Here is a 22,319-nt window from a genome sequence, read left to right on the forward strand (position 1 = left end):
AATCTATGATATCCAGATGAAATGATCATACTGGCCTCCAAAAGAAAATATTTAACCCAGAGATGTCAATGGAATATAGAAATAATGGTCAAAATCCCAGAAGCCTGCCTTGTTTTTGTCTTTCTCCTTTCATCTCGCACTTTAGGTCATGCCATCACTTACATGCTTCAGCCCAAACAGGCAATCATTGAGTTAAGAACCTCCAGTTCAAAGTGAACCATAAACCTTAGTCTATAAGATAAATCATACAAATTACTTTACAGAAATAAATAGAACATTTGGGAAAGAGGTTATCTTATTGCCTTCAGTTTACATCCCTAATGACTGTAAGTTCACAAATGCATTCTGTCAAGAATATAAACATTGCTTTTATTATACCAAGTACAGATATTTATTACCAACATGTACTGTATGGCTTGTTGGTTTAGAGGAAAATATTAGACTTTGGGTGAGAATGTACATACTTTATTATTAAATTCTCTGGACACAATGTTTGTAACTGTGCAGACCAATATTTTGAAAGCTTGATCATCTTTGATAAGAACTGGTGAATTAATTTATGCAAAAGTGTAAGGAAGAGGGGCTGAGCCCTGCTAACCTTTACCCTTACTCCCACGAGTAGAGACATTGACTACACATAGGAGTAAGGATTACTCACCTGTATAAGCATCTTTCAAAAGCCTTGAATTCAATATTTCAGTTCCCACCCTCTCACAAATCAGCATGCTTAGATTTCTTTTATATAGCATGCTTATGAGCTGTCTATTACCTAGGGTCAGATTCTTGCTGACAATGAGTAGGTCCATTAAAATCAATGGACCGATCATTCCATTTGTCCATGTAAGTACTTATTTTTTGGTGGTACAAGCATATTGCTGGGGTACATGTGTTCTGTGATTGCAACAGTCATGAATATATGAGAAATGGGACAACATCTTGCATTTCCTGCTCATGCAATATGTTTGATAAGCTCTTTGGAGACTGTAGTTGCAGCCAGAGATTGTTTGCTTCCTTCCCATGCTAATCACAGTGACTCTGTTCTGTCAGTCTGTGTTATGTCTGGTAAAGCAATGACAAGGAAGGCACAACATAGACAAAACCATTTAAGCCTAGACATGTTTGTGAGCATATGTGTGACATGTTTATGGGCTTGTTTGTCAGAAGAAGGAATATGAACCCTCTGCCCATAGCCGAGCTGGGCAAATCAAAGGGCAGAATATAGTAGAAATTTCAAAGCTCTAGCTATATCTACAGATCTGCCAAAATGTTGCTCTTATGCAATGCCAGAACCAGAGCAGCTATGAGGAAGTCTCTGATAGAGACCGGCCCGAGCTGCTGATTTCACCTCTTAAGATAATTTCAAATATCCCGAAGTTCAAGGGTATTCAGAGCAAGGTTTTTTTGTTTCAGGTCCATCTTTCTTTGTTTAGTAAGAGCATGTGAGAACATGTATTCAGCTGGCCCACAATGTACCTCAATGGCTCAATTTCGGAGGGCCTGTAGACTATCAATCCTGGGCTTAGAATCCAGATCCGAGCATTGCTTGGACCTTGTTATCATCTTTCTCAGAAATGCTGCTAATGGAGAACTAACCGGCATCTGGACTATAAAAAGTATATTTAGGTTTCATAGAATTTAATTGTTTTATATAATTTCACTGGCTAATATCAATTTTTATTTTAAGCTTTTTTTTTCCATTTTTAAATTTTCACAGTTTGGCAAAATTATATGATTTAAATTGTCTCCGTTGTGGGAAATTATGGGGAGGTCATGCAATAATTATTTAATGACTGTAGATATTGAGATTCAAAAAGTTAAAGCTTTATAACCATTACAACACAAATGATCAACATCACATGTTAAAATACGCAAAGGAACTATCCTTAAATCAAACTCTAAAAAGTTCTCAAGCAGCATTTTTCTTCCGTTGCCTCTCAGTAAATTTAGATGATTATCAATGAAAATATTTTTTTCAGTTTGTAGGTGTCTGGCAAAATCGACGTTTACCAACTTTACTGATAAAAATGTAATCTTTCCAAGCCTAAATATATTTATTTCTAGATTTTAGTTAATATTTTCAAAAGTGGCCTCTGACTTTGGGTGCCTCGGTTTCTGAGTCCCAAGTCCGAAGGGCTCTAATAACAAAGAGCTAAAAATGGGAAAATACGAGTTGTCTCAAACGTACTGCAGTTCAAATTTCAATAACCCAGATATTATTTGCCAGACGTAGATGATGCAAACTATAAGAGAAGCAGGCTGTGCTAAAGCCTCCTTCATCTGACTATTCTTAATGAACGACTTCATTTTCATTCTTGATAGGATAAGGTGTTCCCACGTTTTAATTTTCAAAGCAATGTGGCGCTGAGGTAAAAATCTACACATTGCACTAGTAATTTTCAGAATTATAAATTCATTATTGCCTGTGTTAAAACTGGCATGTCTTAAAATACAGTTTGGGTCTATCCTAGATTAAGAAAGTATGTGGATTTCTATATGGAGGATTACTCTTTATTGAAATCTACAATCTTTTATAACATGAGAAAGATACAAGTATCCCTGGATTATACCTGAAGAAGAGCTCTGTGTAAGATCAAAAGCTTGTCTCTTTCACCAACAGAAGTTGAGTCAGTAAAAGATATTACCACATCCACCTAGTCTCTCTGGATTATACCAGTCATAATAAAGGGCTGGAACAATAATACATTAAGCACGAAATTTAACTAAGGTGAATGTTTTAATACAGTAGTTTATATAAGAACTAATACACAGACCATCTACAGAGCATGTTACCTGAATGGTACATTAAAATCAAGCATCCAATAACCATAATAATGTAAAACAATTTGTGAAGCTGTTTCCTAAGAACACCTTGGTTAGTTTCCAAAGAAAATAGATGTCAAAAACATTCCAAATCTCATGTGGTTTCATTGACGTTGGCTGGCTCAGAACTCGGTATACAGAGTTTTCCCCAAATCTCTGTAAGGAAAACAAGCCTAGTGAATTAGGGGCCAATCCTGCAAAGTGCTGAGTGCCTTCAATTCTTATTGACCTCTCTGGGATTCATAGATTTCTGGTCAGTTCTCCTGTGTAACAGAGGCCATGGAATTTCATCCAACACTTCCTGCACCAATAAATGGGAGTTGAAAATACTCAGCAACCCCCCGTAAGGGCTCAGCAACTTGCAGAATCAGGCCCCTATTTTGAATATTCTTTTTTAAAATATAAATAATATGAGACATAGATCCAGGTCTTGAAGTCCTTATTCAAGCAAAGCTCCTACATTAGAGTCTATAGCATAAGGACTGCAGAACTGGGCTGATGGTCTCAAGTTTAGGGCCAATTCCTCCTTGCTTTACTCATATGAGTATCCCCAGTGTTTGGGATGGGAAGTGCTCCTGCAAATGTTTCCTTACATGAGTAATCATTACTTGCAAAAGTAAGACTATTGAGAGTAGGTCTACTCTGAACATTAAGCCCACGTCTGTGAGAGGTGTTCAGGATTGGGCCCTTCGCCCTTAATCTTCCCAGTTCGAACACTGCACACAAGATGTAGCAACAAACCAGATTTAGTTCAAGGTTAGTCTCAGGAACCCTTATCTGATCACTGACAGTAATTTATCACCCAGAACCCATCATTAGTGTCAAGCTGTTTTATTACCCACTAACTTAACACTGTTTTACCAAGAGTCAAGTGTGATGTCACTCATGTTAAAGTAATTTACAGCTAATAGATCTGAGGACCGAGTCAATGTTAGCCTGCTGGGTTCTTTTCATACTGACTGTTAGGAGTTCTTTTAAATTTTACCCAGTAGGCAAATTAGATAACATCAAGGAAGGATTGATAACAAAGAAAAAATCAGCACAAAATCCCTAAATATTCTCGGAGTGGATCTTTTAACTGTAAATATAAAATCTCATCCACGGCATGTTTTGCAAAACTGAAGTATCTAGTAAGGCCTAGGAGCTAGTAATAAATATTCTGCAATATGTGACAGGAAATTTGTTAATGCTCTGGTCATGTAGCAAGCTTCTGCACATCAGCAGAGATAAATATTGAATATTCAGAGTAAGGGTTCTTGCCATTCTGAACGTTAAGAAAAACTACAGGAGACTTTTAAGCCGGATTTTGTTACAATAAATGAAATCTGTTACATATGAACAGAGTTTTCATTTTCAGCTTTCTTTGTCTTTTCAGCCAATTCTGTGCAGTCTTAGGGTCAGCCTCAGTGCAGGCTGTGTTTATAATAGAATACATTTCCCATTTCCAAGCACTTGCTGTCTCTTCTAATGAAATCTCTTGCTGACATCTCCAGGATCCATATTCCCAGCCTGCTAGATGTTCAGAGATAATCCTGATTAATGTGTATATATTCTAGGCAGTGCGTGATGGCGAATTATACTTTTGGAATGAGAGTAAGGTCACCTCTGTCAATTCACCTTACAAGTTTCATATCCATTAAAAACATTGTAAATGACTAAATCTGCTATTATTTTCCCCTGAAGGTTCTTAAACTCAGGATCGTTTCTCTGATTATTTGCAAATGGACCAGAAGTTGTGAACCTCCCAAGACATTGCAGAAAAGCCCTAGTTAGGAAAGGTCTTTAAAGATTAACATTTAACTGTTCTTGGAATCTCAGGTAAATATCTTGTTCTGACAACACACACCTGGACTGTAAATCATTGCAACATCACGTTTGTCAGCCCTGTCAATAACTGTCCTGGTCTGTAAATTCTGTTTGATCAACAAGCTCTTAAAACATACTATTCATTGGTGACCTCAACTTCAACTCATAGTAATGATTGTATGCAGATTAGCGTAAGGTTCTGGCACAAGTGACCCCAACACCTTGCTCTTAGAAATGATTGGCCAATCAAATGTTGAGCTGAAGATTTTTGAATACCTGGCCGAGGGTTTTGGCTGCTGAAAGCAAAGGCTGGTCCAGTTAAAGTGGGATGGAACAAACAGGTTACTAACTTTCTTTCCCTTCATGAGAAACAGAATTAGGGTCCTACAAACACTTGTGCATGTTCATGGGTAGTTCCATTGGCCCTTAATGACACATGACTCTCTTCAGTTTGGCTCTGTGGAATTGCAGAAGTGAGTTATTGGATGTTAAAAGTTGTCCAGTTCCTGGCCCTTCCTCCACAGCCACAGAGTGCCTCTGGCCACTAAATTAGTGGCTCCACTACACATAGAGGAAGCAGGATTTAGGGACAGTCACCTAAGGTATGTGTCCACCTTATGCCCCATAAAGCTCAGCTCCATGGTGGATCTGTGCATGTCGGCATGCGGCTCTGCTGTTCGGGTTGATATTTCCATCCTCTTCCCAACCATAGATGGTTGGATTAGATCCACATGGGCTATTGCAGCTTCACAGCTGCAGTTGCAATCACGGAGCACCTCTATGGCCTGGAAGAAGATTCTTTCCCCTGTGCACAGCCCTGGCTAGGGTCTGGATTTGAACCTATAAACAGAATTGTTTCTCTATTGGAACCCATGCCTCGTACATGCAAGGGTCACTGTTAAAACATTGGCATCTGCCACAGTGAGTGGTGTTTGGGATTAGTGTGCTGGTTACACCGTTTGCTACTCTAAATGGGTGAGCGCTGGACTAACTGGTTGTGACTGGGGGAAGGATAGCTCAGTGGTTTGAGCAGTGGCCTCCTAAACCTAGGGGTTCTGAGTTCAATCTTTAAGGGGGCCACTTAGGGATCTGGGGTAAAAATCTGTCTGCGGGTTGGTCCTGCTTTGAGCAGGAGAGTGGACTAGATGACCTCCTGAGGTCCCTTCTAACCCTATGATGCTATGGCTGTGGGGATGCATAAGCAGTAGGAAGACCTTTGTCGTTGTTTTTAAAATAGAAGGCTGGGCTTTTCTTCAGGGAGGATCGTCATGACAAATGTTTATTATTTAGCAGTTGTATTATGGTAGCACCTAGACTCCCCTCGCTGAGAACAGAGCCCCGCTATGCTAGGGGGTGCTGTACAAACACAATGAGAAACAGCCCCTGCCTTGGAGAACTTACAACATCACAGACGAAGGGTGTGGAGAAATCGAGCCATGGATAGGTGAGGTGACTTGCCCAAGATCATGCAGTAAATCAGTAGCAGAGCTGCGAATAGAACTCAATGTGTTCAATCCCAGTCCAATGCTCTATCCACTGCTTCTGAATATCAAATGTATTGGAGGATTAAAATGTCATTAGACTTTATCTCGTTCAGTTGGTTTATCTAAACAAGGTAAGTTCTGCTTCCTGTCTGGCCCTGAAAGGACTCATCTGCAATAAGAGAAATCACTTTCAAAATGTATTTAGCAACATGAAGGCCTTGTGCATATTTACAGCAGCCACCCAAATTCTCCTCTCACTTGCACTTATGCAGCTCCACTGAAGCCACCTGGCTGGCACCAGTGTAGCTGTAAGAAGAACGTGGTTCTTCTACTTTATGCATTTGTTTTTAGGGTCTTTAGTGTCCCAAAGCATCTCACAATTTTCCTGTCCTTTACACTCGCCTCTCCCTTGACACGCATACTAGTGCATCACCCTGTCGCAGCAAGCTAGCATCCTTCTGAATGAAAAGGGTTGGGCGGAATCTCCCCTCAGAACCAACCACCACGGCTTGTCCATTAGCTGGAGAGAGAGAGGATTGCTGAGTAAGACAGGATGTTCCCTCTCAGTGTTCCCAGGCCTTTCAAATTGTGGAAGCAAATGGAGCAGGGCCCAGAAGCGAACCAAGGTCTCCCACATGACCATACGCAGCAGCTCGACCAGATCAGCCCTACTTGTTCCTATACACACCTAGATCTGTGTGTGGAACACACTTATGGTGAACCCAGATACCGCACTCAGGTACTGAAACTCTACTTGTAGTGAAATAATGAAAATCCAGGATTGCGTCAATGCACAGTGTGCAAAGTGCAGTTCCATCTACAGTGAACCTCCCACTATGGGCTCCAGTTGTTCAAAGGTACATGTTTACTTTTGCACACTCCTGACTTGTGTGCAACCAGTGCCCAGAGCATGTGCACAAAGTGTGTGTGTGTGTGTGTGTGTGTGTGTGTGTGTGTGAAGCCCTCTGGCAGTGTGTTTTACAAGTCCTCCTCTAGTCTGATCTGCATGGACTATGAGTTGTTACAGGCCCCAGTTACAGAGTCCTGGCTTTTTAGCGTAAGCTGTAGCCCCTCAAACTTTGATGGCTGGAATTCCCCTTTTCAATACCCCGCTGTGTCAGCCAACAGAGTGCCAGTCCCATGGGCATGAATCCTTGACTTGTGTGAACATAGTTTAGTATGTGCACTCTTGAGAGTTTGGGACAGAATGAAATTGTTTTCACTAAAACAATGGCTTGCCTAGACGAGGCTAAGACAACACATCGCATGATGAAATATTCCTCTGGCTAGCCAGAGAGACTTAGATCATTGGTATAGATGGAATAGCCATCCCAAACTGTTCTCACTGCAGGGGAGTCTGTTCAAACTCCTGGAAGCTAGACTTTTCTGCCAAAGGAAAAATGCAGTCAGTGAGGTTGGGATGTCAATGGTGAGGGACTGAAAAATGAGGTTAGGTCAGGTGAGAGATGCAGCCAAAGAGCTGTAGTGAGGCCATGAGAACGGTTTAGAGATGTGGTTGGAGGGTGTGCTGGACAGAGCCAGAGGAGCCGAGATGTGTTGGAGAAATTGAGAAATAAAACCATTCGTCTGAGAATGTAGGTAAAGGACCTAAGGCAGAAAAGCATGTTAGACATGATGGTATAAAAATCATCTGGCCAAGTAATGCAAAGAATGTTCCATTTAGCTACAATGACTAGGGGTGGCTGCACTGAATATTTATCTCATCGCTATCTTGCTCAGGAGGCATCGGGGTGCCACTTCTCCCTCATGGAAAATTATTTCTATCTATGTGAAATGAGGAGAGAGGTGCAGACTGAAAATTAGCCCACGGTAAAGACGTTGCTGAAATTCATCTCTGGGGTGTACCTTCATTAACATCAGTGGCCTTGCACCAGATTTGAACTCAGACCTGGATACATTCATGTGTGCGTGTGTGTCTGTGCAATGTCAGTGCTTTGATTCAATGAGTTCTCTTAGGAATGGATTCTTAGATAATGAATGACCGTTACTATCACAGCTGACAGGTTTTATAATGTGAACATGCATGTGTCCAGCTACACTGCAGTTAAAATGTGCTGAGGAAAGTGATGGTAAAAATGGGAGCGGACTTAATTTCTCCTTCTGTGTCTTCAGAGTCATAGCTGCTTAGTTTACGGCTGAATATAGGTTTCGGCAGCTCTCAGCAGGGCCGAGTCACCATAAATTTGGAAGAAGAATTAGCCCAAACTAGTGGCCCAGGTTTCTAGGTACTTTAAGCCCAGACTAGCTTACCCAGCTGGGCTGTTAGAACCCAGTCTCCAGCTTAATTTGGGCTGGAACCTGTCCATTTCACAGTGCAGACGTCGGCTAAATCACTTGAGTGTTGACAGTCCTCCAGTGCCTTCCCATAATCCCCCTGCAGGACAGACAAGTTCTCTGCAATTGACACAATTGACTGGGAAAGAATCCTAGAGCATCTTGGCACAAAAAATTATGGTATATGCCCTCAGACACACCCGGGGCGAGTGCAGAACCAGTGAATACCCAGTAACATGCTGTGCTAATGTTTGCACTGAGATAGGCCAAGCTGACTGTCAATCACCCATGTTAAGCGGTGAAGCCAGACCCTTCACATGGGCAACTGTGTTAAGAATACATGAACCTTACATGGCTACAGTTGATGTGAAAAGATGGGGGGGGAAATGTAGCTCCATTTTCCAGACACCTAATTGAGTTTAGAATTAGAAACGTCTTTTCACCTAAGAGGCTGGTAAATGCAAACAAGAGTAAGGGGCAGAGACACAAGGCAAATAGTCCAACACAAGACTCCCAAAATGTCCCCCATTAGCCTTGGATCTATCCTAGCATTACCAAGCCCAACTGTTCACAAATCATGAATCAGGCTCCCCAAAAATCATAAGACCTTTAAAAAATAATAATATATTATGCACTTCATCAGCAGTTCTCAAAGTCCTTTACAAAGAGGTTTGTATCATTATCCCTATTTTACAGGTACAGAGGGGTGAAGTGACTTGCCCAAGGTCACCCAGCAGGAGGGGAAGAGCTATAACCCAGGTCTCCTGGTCCGGTGATATAACCACTAACCTACCCTGCCTGTTGGGGTCTTTAAATTTGCCTTCTAGTGTTTGAGCCTGTATCACACCGTCAAGCTGTTCTCTGTAACAATTCTGGCTAGAAACTTACCTTTTGTTTCCATGAAAGGTGGGAGTCTGGGGTAATCACATGACTCCAGTGACTGAGGCTTTAAGAAAAAAATCGCAAGCCTCATGATAAAACTGGTGAGAATCGGCAACACTGAGTCCTGTCCCCAAGATGCCAGGCGAGGAGAAACTGGTCACTTACAACAGAATTTTCCAAAGCGCCTAAGTGGCTTCGAAGCCCAAGTCCCATTTTTAGGAGCTGTGCAATGGTGACAGCTTCCCTGATGGGGCAGGGAGGAGAAAGACCCTTGGCAAGTCTCCCCGGGGCCATGTAATAACCATGTTACATCATGACTTAGATGGCTGAAGCCCTGCTCTCTCCCCCACCCCCGCCCCACTGAACAATGGCTAACTGTTCTTTTTCCATCTATAAATTTGTCTGAGTTAACAGTTCCCCAGATCTGGCAGCAAGCTGGAGCTGGGAGTGAGCTGAGAGATAGGAGAGTGACAGTCTGAAATGAAACACAGAACTGCTGGGCCTGCAGCCGTCAGACAGGAGCCTGGCTCTCTCCCTTAAAGATTACTCAGACTCCTTCGCTGGAGCCCTCCGCATTCCCCAAAATCCTAGCAACAAAGTGCTGTCTCTCAGCCTCCAATGAATCATGTGAATTTAACCTTTCACCTGGCCACAAGGAGGCTAATATACCAAAATAGCCTCTTTTTTTTGTTTCATTTCATTTATTGCCTTTGGGCTGGGGGAGGAGACTATGCAGGGTGGAAACCAAATGTAAGTGGGACAGCACGAAAAGTGAGCTTAGAATTCAACCACAACTCCCTGCCTCGCTGAGCTGGCCTCTGCCAGGCAAAAGGGGCAGCCGGAGGATCCGGAGCACCAGCTGAAGGGTTCAACAGATACAAGTCTGGTATTTTCCAATTTGTTAGCATGAAATATTCCACACACACACACACACTTGCACGCAGGTGGAAGGTGGAGAGTGGGCAGATGGAGAGGAGGGGGTTGAGCGCAGGCTCACGGATTCTATTTCTAACTTTGTCAGTAACTTGCTCTGCCCTTAAGGCTCCAACCCTGCAAGCCCTTATACCTAGAGGTACCATTAGCCACAAGAGAAAGGTCCCCTTGAGTTTTCACATGTCTAAGTGCTTGCAGGGCCAAGGCCCAATCCTGCTCCCCTTGAAATTAATGGCAGAACTCCTATTGACCTCAGTGGAGCAGGATCAGTCCCTTTAGCTGCCTGGGCCAAATCCTGCACAATGTTGAGCATCTACTGAGAAGAGCTGCATGCCCATGTCTCCCAATGACTTTGCTCAAAGTTGAGGGGCTCAACAGCTCCCAGAGTCTAATCCTCCTCAGGATGCATTGTTGCATCCGAAGAAGTGAGGTTTTTACTCACGAAAGCTTATGCCCAAATAAATCTGTTAGTCTTTAAGGTGCCACCAGACTCTTTGTTGTTTTTGTAGATACAGACTAACACGGCTACCCCCTGATACTAATCCTCCTCAGTGTCCCTATCTGTAAAATGGGGGTGATAATTTTCACCTTTCTGTACCTCAGTTTTCCTGGCTGAAGCATGGGTACAATAGTACTTACCTATCTCACCGGGAGAGTGGAAAGTTACAATAATGTTTGCAAAATTCTTTGAGATTATGAGATGAAAATCAGTAGAGACAAATGCAGGATTATTACCACCACTTATTTGATTGTATTCCCTTAATAATGATAATAACAGACTCCCACTCTGCTCAGACTCCATGCCATCTTCCATTAGATTTATACAGCTTGATTGCTGTGAAAGTCCCTATCTGAGAGTCACTCATGAGTGGGGCAAAGATGAGTTTGAAATCTTAAATAAATTCTTTATCAACAAAATTGTTAAAGCAAATTACAAGCCAGGGTCAGTGTGGAAAGGCTCTAATAACTTTGTGCCAGGTGATCCATTTGAAATTCAAACCACAAATCCTTAGTCACTGCCAAGCAATTTGTTTCTCTACAAATTAAAATAGTTGTTACTTGGAAAAAATGCTTTACACCTTTATCTGTGACCAGGCGCCCGCTTGGTGGTGTGCAATGTATCCAGGAGCTGAGGAGAAACAGACGATATAAACTGCTGAGATCTTGAAACCCGTGGATGATCCCATATTCCCCCTGCCATTGGAGTTCGGCTGAGGTACGAGAGAATATATGTGAACTTATTCTAGGAGAGAAAAGGCTTCTTAGAAAGGGGGAAAAGGCGTCTTTGAAGGACATAAAAATACTCGACACACGAATACAAACTCCTTGAGACGTGGCTACATGCACTGAACATAAGATAAATATTTTCCCATTAAGCCTGTTGTTTGTTTAACCCTTTGAGCGGCTTCTCTTAAGTGTCATGCATCCCCTCCACACAAAACCAGGAGCTCCCCTTTCCGCTGATGGGGCTGCTTTAGCCCAATCCTCACACATACCTCGTCCAGCCTCTGCTCTCCTCCATCCCACCACTCTTCCCTCCCAGCAAGCCTTTTGTCTTGATTTTCTCTCCAGGGTTACCTGCGGAAATTAACCTCGCTTGTAGGTCGCATTAGGCACCTGAGATCGACACCCTGTGAAAAAGACAGAGAATTCACTCTAAACAGGTAGAAAGGTAACTATTTCTCTGGGGCTTTCCCCTGTTGGGGAAATGTTGGTTCCCGTTTATTTAACTGGTATTTGATCACTGCTCGGGGGCTGGGGAAAAGGTTCCTATGTTATCCTTTAAAAATGGTTTAAATGCTTTTCTGTACAAACGAAAGGAGAAATAGGATTATGTATGTTCCTTGTCTCATTGAAGGCCGACATAGCAAAAGAGAGGGCGCATTTCGGGGTTTAGCAAGACTTGGCTAGCGAATGTTTGAAATGAAGTGTTTCCTGAAGCCGGCTTTCCCGTTTGTTTCCCTTCCACTTAATTTAGGCAGGAAGAGGGAAGCGAATCGAGGTACAGTGTGTCCCCTGGCTGTTGGTTTGGAAAGCCTGGGAAAGGTTTTAAAAGTGTACAGTCCTTTCCAGGAACCTGCAAAGTCTGGAGCGACAACATACTCCATGGGGCTAGTGTAGATTTGGATTTGAATTGGGGGGGGCGTTTAGGTGGCATTAGGGAACCAATAGGGAACCATTTGAGCTCTAGATAGAGCAGGCACAGATAGTCTGGAAATATCGTCTCGTGGGAGGCACTCCCATTAGGATTGTTTTGTGCATTTTCAGCTCGGAACACTGGTCCTGCTGCTCCAGTTCTCGCTTGTTTAAAAGGCAAGGGGCGCGCTGTTCTGCACACAAGCCTTTCTGTTTGAAGTGACTTGTGATTCGGAGCGAATGCCGGATGAATCTCGCTCCGCATTGAAGGATTTTCAGTTTCACTGGGCAGCTTGCGTGGAATGAACCAGGATCGATCGGTAGGACACATCACCTGATTTGCGTTGTTTTCCCATCCGCTCAGCAATGGCTGATGCTGGCTCTGTACCCTCATTCCAAGGGCATGTCTTAGATTCAAAAGAAAGATGGGGCTTGTATGTTACTTGGTTTATTGGGGGCAACTTGTCTAATTAAAGGAGAATCTCTTTTGCATTTGCTCTTCTTTCAGCGCATGCCCCTCCAACTTCACTTCCCACCCAGCCTTGAAGCGAGATCAGAGAGTTTCACTCCTTAAAGTCTAAACACCACGAGTGTTTCTTCCCCCCGCTTATCTCTCCTTTTGGCAAAAGGCTCCTGGTGTCTTTCCCTTTCACCTTAATTGGAAGGCATGTCCCCTGACCCCCCCAGTCCCCACCACCCTCCTTCCAGTGACCTGCTCCTGTAGCGAATGCCTCACATGTCTAGGATCAGAAAATATCCTACAAATCAAAAGGGAAGTGGGGGTGGGGGGGATTAGGACAACGGGGTCTGGGGGCGCCACTCAGTCTGTCCCAGAGCCATGAAAAAAACCTCACCTGGGCAGTTCAGCTCCTAAATCTCTCTCTCCTCTTCCCCAACACTAGCGGGGGTTGCCTCCAAGCAGCTGTGAATTACACTTAATGCTGGGGATGGTGGGGTGTTTTTTTTTACCGCAGCTAGACAATAATCAGTACGCGTTACTGGGCGCTCTCTTGCGAGCAGGGCTGCACTTTAAGGCGCTTGGGTTTGGGCATCCCCCTCCCCCTTTGGCGGCTCTGATCGCTCTGCAAAAAGACCAAAGGGAAGCAGCGGCCGGTCCTCAGCTGGTGTGAATTGGCATTGACTTCAGCTCTGACCATTCCCACCATCTGAGGAGCTGCCCCCAAAGGTGTTTCTCAGCTACCCCTAGCAAGTGTAACACGGGTCCGGGACTCTCTCCGCCACCCGAGGCCCCGATCCTGCTCTCACGAGAGAGAAGTCGGCACAGATCCTTGTCGATCCCTGCATGACACTGTAGGATGGGGTTCCTGAGCACGACTGGCTGCCCGGGGGAGCCTGCCCCACACTGAGACAGAGTTTTCTCTCCTTTGACATCCGGTGAGCTCTTCCACACGGTGACATCCCCGCTGGGGGAGCTGCGGTCGCTTCGCACACCGCTTCCATAGCGGAGAACAGGGCGATTGTTTGCAGGACCAAGTGACCCGCTCTTAAAAAAACCCATAGACCACATCCAACTACACAACCTACCTTCCCTAGACCCTGCCCTGCTGGATGGACAGGGGAGGGCAAAGCCCTGCCTTAGCGGGGTCCTTTTCCTCTCTCTCCCCTGAGCTAGCACCCGCACTGAGGACGTGGCTGCGAAGTGCAACAGCCCAGTGGAGGCCGATGCGCTGAGGGGAACCACGGGCCCATTCCTGAGCTTGGATCCCCTCCGTGAGCAGGAAGGGGCCAGCTCTGGGGGAACATTGTCAGCAAGGACCCTGTCCTGGTACTGAACCGATCCGGATCCGGATCCCCGCCAATCTGCTGTCAGTCCTTTCCCAGGAGTTTATAAGAATGTCTGGACAGGATTTATACATCTGTTGTGGCCCCCCACTGTCAGCTACACCCTGACACGCGGGAGCTCTCCCGGCGCTCGTGTTGTGCAGGGTCTCACCGCCCGCCGGGAGCTCGGGGAAGGAGCAGGGCTGGAAATAGGATGATGGAGTCCTCACTCTCCAGCCCCTCCTGGGGCGAAACTCCCATTGACTGCCGGGGAGGGGGGTAGGCTCCAGCCCTGCGCCTTTCCATGCAGCCCTGCAAAGCACGTGCCCCTGGCCGATCTTGTGTTGGTGTGGCTGTGCCCGCACAGGAGAGGGAGAGAAGCCAATTGTCAGGCAACCCAGCGCCTCGCGTCTTTCCTGTGACAAGGGCAGCACCTGCCCGTCTCTCCGGGCCGCTGCTGGGCGGAGGGGCTGTGTTCAGGTGGGAGCACGTGTGGGTCCCTGGTTGCAAGCCAGCGCCACGGGCAGCAGCTCGGGAAAGCGCTTGGTTTTCAGACAAGCAAAGAACACGCGGGGGAGTTAGCCTGGCCTTGACTCGCCTCCTAGTTCCCAGAGTAGCACGGAACGAGCCCGGGATGCTGGTCTGGTGTCGCCTTTTTTAGGAGTGTGTTTGAGTCTGACAGTTCCATTCCTATGAGTCGTTGCTTCTCCCAGAGCCACCTGGGTGGAAGCATCGGGGTGCAGAAGAAATAGAGTCACGGAGAGAGAGGAGATTGTCTCTCCTGGAAACGCGTCCTTACGCCCTGTCCCTCTGAGCAGTCATGGTTTCTTTAGAGTCATGTCTTCTTTTGACACTGCTCTGTCAGATCAGGCGCCTTTGGCTAGGGCAGCCTGCTGCAGCCATACAGAGCGATTGGGGGAATTGGGCTCCAGCGGTGATGGTGGGGCGGAAATGGGGCTGGCTGCATCAGCCTGACCCTCTGTGTACGCTGCCTAGTTGTCCGGACAGGTCCCCCTTGATCCCCTAGGTTTCCCTAGGAGCGCCCGGTCTGGAATCTCTCTCTCCATCCAGACACAGGAGTGTGAAATATCCTGAACTCTGTGTTAGCCTTGCCAAGGTCCAGGCCACATTCGCTTAGAGGACGATGCACGTGGGATCTAGCTGTCAAGCTGAACTTCACTCTGGAGATCCATAAACCAGCTGTTTGATCTCTCCCGTCAGGTGCCTTACTGCGTTCTTACATTAAACCATTGCAGTTACAAGACAGCCCAGTGAAGGGACCCTGCATTGGCTGACACGTCTGTGCTAGCCCCTACGTGCTCTCCTCTTTCCAGATGTGCTGGCCCCTTGCACACCCCCGAAATTCAGGGTTGAGGACTTCTGAGTTTGATGCAAACGGGTTAGCTTGGAAACGGTACCGATTTCCGTTTAAACCTTCCATGGATTCGAGCCCAGACAAGCAAACCTGATTGGAAACAGTGAGGTCTGTGCTCCCAGGCGTTCTTGATTTCAGCTCCATGGGGATTTTGAGAGTGGCCCTGCAAACCCTTCGTAGCCTAAGTAATCCTTACCCCGCAAATTGTTCCACCGGAGCCAGTGGGGTCAGTCCCATTAGTAAGAATGGCAAGATCTTAACGAGAACTAGACCCTGCAGAAGTTTGTCTGGTCCAGCCCTGGGCTCTATTCCCAGCACCTGAGCTCCTTCTAGCTTTCCGTGCGCCCAGCGTCTCTTTTCTAGCCGGCAATGGTTCAGTAAACCCAATGAATTTCGAGTGCTCTTTTCCTTGCAACGAGACAGGGACTCTGCACCACAGCTGAAGCTAACGCTTCGGCTATGGACTGGGGGGTCGCAGACGAATTCTGACGAGCCTCCAGAATCCTCCCACTACAGCAATATTTAGAGACGTTTTCAAAGCCCCCCAGTAACCTCGGACAGATCCTGCAGGTCCTTGGCTGACTGTATCTCCCAGATCTGCCCTAGCCCAGCGATTACGGACCACCTAGCAGAACAAGATCTTTATTTGGTCAATATGAGCGCCACACGTCCCATAGCTCCTTGGGGGGGGGGGGGTGTTTGTTTGTTTGTTTAAGTTTGATGAGTTTGAGAAGTTTGCAGTTTTCAGCAATCAGATGGTCCAGAAACGTGCAAAGACCGGTTTCTAAAAGTACAATAACGCTTTAGACTTAAAATCACAGCTGGGTTTTAAAGAGACATGGACAGCAATCTCAAAAATAGACCTCGCTATATACACACGTAACGCGCACGTATAAATACATATCGATCACGTATATATATGTATTATTTAAACACATACATACACAAAGTGAAATCATACTACCTATATAGACAAACATAGAGATATCATGTATGCGTTGCATACATAACACGCACACATATATACACAAACAATACCAACACACGGTGTATACACACTTCTACACAGGTAAATACATAATGCGCGCACAGATACACAAACATAATACGCGCATACAGACAAACATAATTCTAACACTGGGTATACACAGATATAAACATACATAATACGCGCACATCTACACACAAACTTACATAATACTAACACTGTGTGCACTCACAGAGGCGTATCCATACATAATACGCACACAGACTCATGTAAATTCTCCACGAATATATACACATCTGCATATACACACGTGTATATTATAAATATAATGTATGTGTGTAACATGTATATGTAACGTGTATATGCTCATACATGTGAGTACTCCGTATGCGTAGATGCGGTGATGTGTACATACATAATGCACCGTTGACAAATGACCCACTTTTGTAGCTTAAACTACGTAAATGAACCCCTTTTCTTTTAGGATCGTATTAAACCACTGAAATTATGAGCGTTTAGGAAAGGCTGATGGAAACAATTTGGGGTTTGCCAAGCAATTATTTTCTATAGACATATTTTCTGCCTAGAAAGACATCGAGAGAGAACTTTTAAACTGTGGGTTTCTATCTGGTGCTTCTTATAATTATTTGGTGCTTAAAGTGACCACAGTTTAAGGAGCATTTTGTTGCACTTGGTACCAATTATGGGGAACCACCGTAGACCTGCTTCTGTCCATTGTAATGGCTACCAGTGTGTCTACAATATAATGAATAAGGGTCCCAGAGCCTTTAAACACACACACACGAGCATTAGACTACTCTTGTTTATGGAAATATAACCTTCTTCTGCAACAATTAGAATTGTGGAAGCAAGGATACTTAAAGCCATCTACAAGTAATTAATTACAAGTACAGCAAGATTGAAGTTTAGGCATAAGATTAATATCTATAATGTGTGTATGAGTATCTACATGCATATATATGTCCACATGTGTGAATATATGTGTGTGGGGGGGTTATATGTGTGTGTTTGTTTAGTTTAGAAAACTTTATGGAAGTTTCCTTTAGCGTTATATATATATATATAGAATGTATATGTAGAAATTGACATCTCTCTATATCTATATCTAGAGAGAGCTAGATGTCAATATATATATAGTACATATTGACATCTAGCTCTCTCTAGATATAGATATAGAGATGTCAATTTCTACATACAAACTTTTATATTATATATATATAATATTAAATATATATATTATATATATAATGTTTTAATATTATTTTACAATCATGCTAATCCTAAAAGAAATCTTTCAAAAAGATTTTACATTAAAATATTATTAAATAATGTTTTTAGTTTTAATAGTAAAATCAGAAAATTGAAATATTTTCAGTTATCTTCAAATTCCACCGTTTTCCCCAGTTTTGCCGTAAAGGCTAACGGAAGGGTATTTTCAAAGGGTTTTAGTAACTGCTGCATATGAGAAACACAGACTAAAGCTCTGAATCTTCTATACGTTGTTTTTCTTGAATTTCTTTTCTGTGTACAGAGAATATATTATAGGTGGTAAATTGCAGAATCTTATCTGAATCAGCTAGAACGTAGCAAGTAAATAAATACACACGTTTCGCCAGTTACATCGTATTATTCCGTGGTAAACAGCTCGCATTCTTATACAAATTCATTTTGAATCGGAGATTTTTTTATGCCTCCAACATATTTTTTGTTACTGTCAAATATCCCAGCTAAAAGTACACAATAAACCAAACCGGAGAAATAACATCCAGCTCTTATTACTTCCCTGCTGTCTATCTGTGTTTCTTTTCTAATTATTAATACTAGCATTTTTTTAAAAAACCCGCCTAATATTTAATTTTTATTATAGGATGTTAGCAATAAATCCCAATGCAGGAATTGAACAGATTGGAATAGGGGGCCCGATCCTGCATGCAGTGGGGCTTCCCACTGTGGCAGTGGGCGTTTAGCCTGTGCAGAGACTGCAAGATCGGGTCCCTAGTTTGTTGGGAAGCAGTAAACAGTGGGGTGGAGTGGGGGATAAGGAATTAAACCCCGATTTTTGTTTCCATTTGCGCAAAAGGGGTTGGGCGGGATAGTCTGTAGGACTCGCTGCCCAGCGTGAGCTGGGGGGAGAGGGGAGTCACGCCTTCTGGATTGCTGCGTTGAGCTGATGGCTAACTAAGGTGTAATTCCTTGTCCGTGGAAGGGAAAGAATTTCACAGGTATTTCAAGGCAGTAGAAAATAATCAGAGACCCCTTGACTCCCGAGATTAATTTTGCTAGCCCGCGCAAGTACAGCCGGCTGAGAACCTGCCCAGCGATGGAAACAGAAAAGAGACTTTTTATTGGTTCTGTTTAACCGATCTCTGCCAAAGGGCTTAAAATGTTGAATATAAAATCAAGTTTCATTTCCTGCCACCCTTTGCTTATTACATACGATCCGAATCAACTCTGCATCGTCTCTCTTTGGGACAAAATCCAAGTTATAGCTTTGAGCTGTTTTAATATTCACCGTAATAATATATAACTATCATAATTCAAATAGTTGTTAAGCAGGTACAAGCTATATCTTGGATTTATATTTATTTAAGAGCCTTGTTCCTTAAGAGAGAAAATCTAGACTACATTATAAATGTGTGTATTAAATAAAAGGTGGCTGCAAATCCTACTTGATAATACACTCCCAATAAACTGTTTTCTGATGTTGTTGTTTTTTTCCTTACCATAATAGCTCCTTGCTCTTTTAACCTCTTTCAAACAGTGACACCTTTAACCACAACTCCCTCAGAAGCAGAGGGATGTTTTCAAGTACTGAGTAAACTCATGTTAAAATTCTGATTTTCGAAATTCTTTCATACTAATAACGCTAATAATAAACAACCAGGGGCTTGTTACTTAGAGCTAAATTCTGTCCTTGGTCACTCCTGGTCTTCGGTAAAGTTTATTGAAGAGTTTGTTCTGTAGTTTATTGAAATTGTCAAGTTTTAGAAATACATTTAGGAATGACCCAGGGCCCTATAAGTTCCGTCGGCTTCACCCCAGACGCGGCGAATAAAATATTGCTACATCTTCATCCGGATCTGGGATTTGTGAAGGTTTAGTTCAGTCGTTGTTTTGAGTCATGTTGTAAACTGGTAGTCGGGTTCCCCTTTCTTTATTATCTTGTTTTTTAAAAATGTAGAAGTTGCTGTTAAGGCAGAAAGCACTCCACAGCTTCCTATATTTCAGTGAAGAATTCTTAGCTCGGTAGACACGTTTTAGATTGTTTTCATACTTGATAACATACAAAGTGACTCTTTAAAAAAAAAGCTTTGATTTGGGGTGAGGAAGGGGACAATAATCTCTCATCTGACACTTTAAAACGAGGGCACCAGGACAGGGAACTTTGTGCATTTGATCGTAGTTCTGCGGGAAACAGAAACTTCAAAATAGAAATACACCGTTTCAAAGTAATTTCCAGACCCGGCGATCTTTACTGGCTGTAAAACCCACGCGTATTTTAACTCTAATGTCTGAGAGCGGATACATGTTAGCAAAACAGCTCCCTCATTTTCAGATCTGAAAAGTAAGTGTGTGTGTGGTGGGGGTAGGGGGTTGTGAGGAAGAAGGTGGCTTGTCCTTATATTCAGCGCCAGATCAAACAAACTCCCCTCTAAACTCATGGCTTATAGAGACCCAGGTGTAGTCAGCACCGCGGAGAATTAGGCAAAGGCGGGATCTAGCTCTCTAAAACTTTCTGGTTCTTAATAAATACTAATAAAATAATACGAATAATATAGATATATGTATTTAAGAGACCAATGGCTCCGAGCCAGTCAATTGACTCAGACAGGGGATCGACTTCCCCTCCCCATTCCACTAACAGAGTAGCAAAAATCCCGGCCAACAAAAGGGACTCCAGTAAGAAATAAATACCTAAAACAAATGCCCCTTGTGCAGCCCTGCGAGTTAAAGGGGCGATTCACTCCCCGGGAGTCTCTCGCTTCCCCCTCCCATGGAAAGTTTGTCGCTGGAGGTTGGTTTTGGGAGACACCCAATCCTTAGAGAACACAACGGCCTACCTAGCCGGGGGGGTCACGTGATCCGGGCCATACAATTGCCCTGCTGTAAAGCGAAGGGAACCACTTTAACTCCGAGATTAGCAGAGAAAGGAGCCAGTTAAAGGAGATAGGGGAGCTGGGTCAAACCCTATCAGAGCGATACCACTCCCTTCAAAGGGGAAGGCGGCGTGGGGGGGGTGAGGGGATTAAAGTCACCGATTCTTTACTGGGGGGCGGGGAGGGGTAAATCAGTCCCTTTTTTTTGCTGGAATTTCCCCGAGGATTTGGATTCAGCTGCTGCTTAATTCCCACCCAGCCATGCACGGTTTTGCTCCTTCCCCGCCGCACTGTAAGTACTTCTCTGCGAATTTATCTGCCAGCTGTCCTTATCTCGGAGATAATGGCTCGGGAGTCGGGAGGTTTCCCGATGGGATTCTGTTAGCTTTGCAAGGCAGCTAGTGAGATTGCTCCGTGATTTACGTGGTCTCTGATTTTAAAAAAAAAAATCCCATTTTTAGATGGTCCTTTTTTAGAGGGGCCAGATTAGGATTTTTTTTTTCTTCTTATCAAGGAAGTGGCACAATCCTGATGTGGAAAGGAGCCTTTCCTCCCACCCTACCCAGCAGGCCGGTACCGGCCGGGGGAATTAGCAACACTTGGAATTCTTCGCTTTGCTGTCTCGTTCCAAAAGAGCTTTTTAACGCCACGGTTTCTGTTGCTCCTGTGGGCAGCAGCTGCACGGGTTATCTTTTCACCGAGGCCCATTATTTACGGCACAGCCACGGTTGCTGAGTTGTTTTTAAAAAGACACCTAATTTCCTGACTTCTTAAAATCGCCGAGGAAGTTGTAGGGTTGTGTTGCGACTTATTATTGTGGCTCTTGGATAGACTGTGATGGCTGAAAGCGATCAGTAATTTCTCTTCCTGGCAGGGTTAAAACACGTTATTTATACGGCAGGAAAGTCTTTTCGAAAAGTGTCGATTTTATGTGTTGTGTTTGTGTGCATTAGAGAACAATTATTCCTATTATTTCATTTGAAAAATGTATCTTAAAAACAAACAAACCAAGAATCAGTTACAGGACAATATTAAATGTTTAAACCGACCTCAGGGTTTTGATTTGCACAAATCAATGTTGTAAAGAAAAAGCAAATGACATTAGAACTTGGCGAAATTTACATGGAAAGCAGAATATTTGTGAAGAAATCCTTTAAAAAAAACTCTTAATAACAAAAGTTAAGAGCATTTGTTTAAAACACAGAAGTCCCCCGTTTAAAACACTCTTTTATTTTATCTAGCCTAAATGTAACTTTGGGACTCTGAGTGGCGTTTGTATAGATAGATACTGTAAAGCAAAATCCAACATATATATTATCTACTGCAAAGCCAATATTTATATAAGTAACGCCATATATTTCAATACATATGATGCGAAATATACACAATAAATATAAATTATATCTGTTGTATATGATCGTGCATATGTATATAATTGTATGTGTGGTATAATTATATATGTTGGATGTGATCATGAATGTCAAGTATCAGAGGGGTAGCCGTGTTAGTCTGAATCTGTAAAAAGCAACAGAGGGTCCCGTGGCACCTTTAAGACTAACAGAAGTATTGGGAGCATAAGCTTTCGTGGGTAAGAACCTCACTTCTTCAGATGCAAGATCTGAAGAAGTGAGGTTCTTACCCACGAAAGCTTATGCTCCCAATACTTCTGTTAGTCTTAAAGGTGCCACAGGACCCTCTGT

At 43.6% G+C, this 22,319-nt stretch overlaps 1 protein-coding gene and 1 long non-coding RNA gene across 5 annotated transcripts in view; both read left to right on the plus strand.

Annotated features, from left to right (window-relative positions):
• The first annotated feature begins 9,842 nt into the window (after positions 1–9,842).
• On the plus strand, positions 9,843–12,843 carry LOC117885629. Of its 2 annotated transcripts, none has more exons than XR_004647803.1 (4): positions 9,843–10,173; positions 11,316–11,436; positions 11,793–11,892; positions 12,489–12,843. It is a non-coding gene; the product is annotated as an uncharacterized LOC117885629 (long non-coding RNA). The 2 variants fall into 2 exon arrangements; XR_004647804.1 differs by having other exon boundaries at positions 11,793–11,884.
• A 7,942-nt stretch (positions 12,844–20,785) lies between these two features.
• GATA5 (GATA binding protein 5) overlaps positions 20,786–22,319 on the plus strand; it is a 26,092-nt gene continuing 24,558 nt past the window's right edge. For 2 of the 3 annotated variants that reach the window (XM_034786934.1, XM_034786937.1), the window contains exon 1: positions 20,786–20,911. The gene's annotated coding sequence lies outside the window, so the exon portion shown is untranslated. Of the gene's footprint in view, positions 20,912–21,041; positions 21,286–22,319 lie in introns of those variants that run through there. The other variant, XM_034786935.1, reaches the window with a different exon arrangement.

Source organism: Trachemys scripta, chromosome 12 (genome assembly GCF_013100865.1).
Source record: "Trachemys scripta elegans isolate TJP31775 chromosome 12, CAS_Tse_1.0, whole genome shotgun sequence".
NCBI classification, from domain to species: Eukaryota; Metazoa; Chordata; order Testudines; family Emydidae; genus Trachemys; species Trachemys scripta.